This window comes from Pristiophorus japonicus, unplaced genomic scaffold (genome assembly GCF_044704955.1).
Source record: "Pristiophorus japonicus isolate sPriJap1 unplaced genomic scaffold, sPriJap1.hap1 HAP1_SCAFFOLD_30, whole genome shotgun sequence".
Taxonomy (NCBI): domain Eukaryota; kingdom Metazoa; phylum Chordata; class Chondrichthyes; family Pristiophoridae; genus Pristiophorus; species Pristiophorus japonicus.
This window is the reverse complement of record NW_027252779.1, coordinates 4,513,883-4,518,565: the sequence shown is the minus strand read 5'-3', so window position 1 is coordinate 4,518,565 and position 4,683 is coordinate 4,513,883.

Genomic DNA, 4,683 nt, shown 5'->3' with positions numbered 1-4,683 from the left:
ACAGGGACCCGGGGTTACACACTGTCTGATCTCACTGGGACACAGGGTTAAACACTGTCTGATGTTACTGGAACCCAGGGTTACACACTGTCTGATCTCAGTGGGACACAGGGTTACACACTGACTAATTTCACTAGGCACCCGGGTTACACACTGTCTGATCTCATTGGGCCCACCCCGGGATGCACACAGTCACATCTCGCAAGGCCCCCGGGTTACACACTGTCTGGTCTCACTGGGCCCCCTGGTTGCACACCGTCTGATATCAGTGGGCCCCGGGTTACACACTGACTGATCTCACTGGGCCCCCGTGTTACACACTGTCTGATCTCACTGGGCCCCGTGTGCACATTGTCTGATCTCACTGGGCCCCTGGGTTAAACACTGTCTGATATTACTGGAACCCCGGGTTACACACTGTCTGATCTCACTGGGACACAGGGTTACACACTGTCTAATCTCACTGGGCCCCCGGGTTACACACTGTCTGATCTCACTGGGCCCCCGGGTACACACTGCCTGATTTCACTTGGCCCACCCCCGGGTTACACTTTTTCTGATCTCACTGGGCCCCCGGGTTACATACTCTCTGATCTCACTGGCCCTCTGGGTTACACACTGTCTGAACTCACTGGGCCCACCCCCGGGTTTCACACCGTTTGTTTACGCTAGGCCGCCAGGTTACACACTGGCTGATCTCACTGGGCCATCTGGTTGCACACCGTCTGATATCACTGGGCCCCGGGTTACATACTGTCTGATCTCACTGGGCCCACCCCGGGATACACACTGTCTCATCTCGCAAGGCCACCGGGTTACACACTCTCTGATCTCACTGGGCCCACCCCCGGGTTACACACAGTCTGATCTCGCTAGGCCCCCCGGTTACACACTGTCTGATCTCACTGGGCCCAGGGTGCACATTGTCTGATCTCACTGCGCCCCCGTGTTAAACACTGTCTGATGTTACTGGAACCCAGGGTTACACACTGTCTGATCTCACTGGGACACACGTTTACACACTGACTAATCTCACTGGGCCCCCGGGTTACACACTGTCTGATCTCACTGGGCCCCCGGGTACACACTGCCTGATTTCACTGAGCCCACCCCGGGGTTGCACTTTGTCTGATCTCTCTGGGCCCCCGGGGTTAAACACTGTCTGATCTTACTGGGCCCCTGGGTTACACACTCTCTGATCTCACTGGGCCCACCCCCGGGTTTACACACTGTCTGTTCTCGCTAGGCCCCCGGGTTACACATGTCTGATCTCACTGGGCAACCTGGTGACACACTGTCTGATCTCACTGAGCCCCCTGGTTGCACACCGTCTAATATCACTGGGCCCCGGGTTACACACTGTCTGATCTCACTGGGCATTCGGGTTACACACGGTCTGATCTCACTAGGCCCCGGGTTACACATTGACTGATCTCACTGGGCCCACGGGTTCCACACTGTCTAATCTCACTGGGCCCTCGGTGCACATTGTCTGATCTCAATGGGCCCCCGGGTTACACACTGTCTGATCTCACAGTGACCCTGGGTTGCACACTGCCTGATCTCACTGGGACAGAGTGTTAAACAGTGTCTGATGTTACTGGAACCCAGGGTTACACACTGTCTGATCTCACTGGGACACAGGGTTACACTCTGACTAATTTCACTGGGCCCCCTGGTTACACACTGTCTGATCTCACGAGGCCCCGGGTTACACATTGACTGATCTCACTCAGCCCCCGGCTTCCACACTGTCTAATCTCACTGGGCCCTCGGTGCACATTGTCTGATCTCAATGGGCCCCAGGGTTACACACTGTCTGATCTCACAGGGACCCAGGGTTACAAACTGTCTGATCTCACTGGGACACAGGGTTAAACAGTGTCTGATGTTACTGGAACCCAGGGTTACACACTGTCTGATCTCACTGGGACACAGGGTTACACTCTGACTAATTTCACTGGGCCCCCGGGTTACACACTGTCTGATCTCACTGCGTCCCCGTGTACACACTGCCTGATTTCACTGAGCCCACCCCCGGGTTACACATTGTCTGATCTCACTGGGCCCACCCCGGGATACACACTGTCTCATCTCGCAAGGCCACCGGGTTACACACTGTCTGATCTCACTGGGCCCACCCCCGGGTTACACACAGTCTGATCTCGCTAGGCCCCCCGGTTACACACTGTCTGATCTCACTGGGCCCAGGGTGCACATTGTCTGATCTCACTGCGCCCCCGTGTTAAACACTGTCTGATGTTACTGGAACCCAGGGTTACACACTGTCTGATCTCACTGGGACACACGTTTACACACTGACTAATCTCACTGGGCCCCCGGGTTACACACTGTCTGATCTCACTGGGCCCCCGGGTACACACTGCCTGATTTCACTGAGCCCACCCCCGGGTTGCACTTTGTCTGATCTCTCTGGGCCCCCGGGGTTAAACACTGTCTGATCTTACTGGGCCCCTGGGTTACACACTCTCTGATCTCACTAGGCCCACACCCGGGTTTACACACTGTCTGTTCTCGCTAGGCCCCCGGGTTACACATGTCTGATCTCACTGGGCAACCTGGTGACACACTGTCTGATCTCACTGAGCCCCCTGGTTGCACACCGTCTAATATCACTGGGCCCCGGGTTACACACTGTCTGATCTCACTGGGCATTCGGGTTACACACGGTCTGATCTCACTAGGCCCCGGGTTACACATTGACTGATCTCACTGGGCCCAATGGTTCCACACTGTCTAATCTCACTGGGCCCTCGGTGCACATTGTCTGATCTCAATGGGCCCCCGGGTTACACACTGTCTGATCTCACAGGGACCCTGGGTTGCACACTGCCTGATCTCACTGGGACAGAGGGTTAAACAGTGTCTGATGTTACTGGAACCCAGGGTTACACACTGTCTGATCTCACTGGGACACAGGGTTACACTCTGACTAATTTCACTGGGCCCCCTGGTTACACACTGTCTGATCTCACGAGGCCCCGGGTTACACATTGACTGATCTCACTCAGCCCCCGGCTTCCACACTGTCTAATCTCACTGGGCCCTCGGTACACATTGTCTGATCTCAATGGGCCCCAGGGTTACACACTGTCTGATCTCACAGGGACCCAGGGTTACAAACTGTCTGATCTCACTGGGACACAGGGTTAAACAGTGTCTGATGTTACTGGAACCCAGGGTTACACACTGTCTGATCTTGCTGGGACACAGGGTTACACTCTGACTAATTTCACTCGGCCCCCGGGTTACACACTGTCTGATCTCACTGGGTCCCCGTGTACACACTGCCTGATTTCACTGAGCCCACCCCCGGGTTACACATTGTCTGATCTCACTGGACAACCTGGTTACACACTGTCTGATCTCACTGGGCCCTCGGGTTACACATTGTCTGATCTCACTGGACAACCTGGTTACACACTGTCTGATCTCACTGGGCCCCCGGGTTACACATTGTCTGATCTCACTGGGCCCCCGGGTTAAACACCGTCTGATCTTACTGGGCCCCTGGGTTACACACTCTCTGATCTCACTGGGCCCACCACCGGGTTTACACACAGTCTCATCTCGCAAGGCCACCGGGTTACACACTGTCTGATCTCACTGGGCCCACCCTCGTGTTACACACTGTCTGATCTCGCTCGGCCACCCGGTTACACACTGTCTGATCTCACTCGGCCCCCTGGTTGCACACCGTCTGATATCACTGGGCCCCGGGTTACTCACTGACTGTTCTCACTGGGCCCCCGTGTTACACACTGTCTGATCTCACTGGGACCCGTGTGCACATTGTCTGATCTCACTGGGCCCCCGGGTTAAACACTGTCTGATGTTACTGGAACCCAGGGTTACACACTGTCTGATCTCACTGGGACACAGGGTTACACACTGTCTAATCTCACTGGGCCCCCGGGTTACACACTGTCTGATCTCACTGGGCCCCGGGTGCACATTGACTGATCTCACTGGGCCGCCGGGTTAAAAACTGTCTGATATTACTGGAACCCAGGGTTACACACTGTCTGATCTCACTGGGACACAGGGTTACACACTGTCTAATCTCACTGGGCCCCCGGGTACACACTGCCTAATTTCACTGAGCCCATCACCGGGTTACACATTGTCTGTTCCCACTGGGCCCCCGTGTTACACACTGTCTGATCTCACTGGGACCCGGGTGCACATTGTCTGATCTCACTGGGCCCCCGGGTTAAACACTGTCTGATGTTACTGGAACCCAGGGTTACACACTGTCTGATCTCACTGGGCCCAGGGTTACACACTGTCTGATCTCACTGGGCCCCCTGGTTGCACACCGTCTGATATCACTGGGCCCCGGGTTACACATTGACTGGTCTCACTGGGCCCCCGGCTTACACACTGTCTAATCTCACTGGGCCCCCGGGGTTACACACTGTCTGATCTCACTGGGCCCCCGGGTTCACACTTGTCTGATCTCACTGGGCCACCAGGTTACTCACTGTCTGATCTCACTGGGCACACCCGGGGTTAATCACTGTCTCATCGAACTGAGCCACCGGGTTACATACTGTCTGATCTCACTGTGCCCACCCCCGGGATTACAAACTGTCTGTTCTCGCTAGGCCCCCGGGTTACACACTGTCTGATCTCACTGGGCAACCTGGTTACACACTGTCT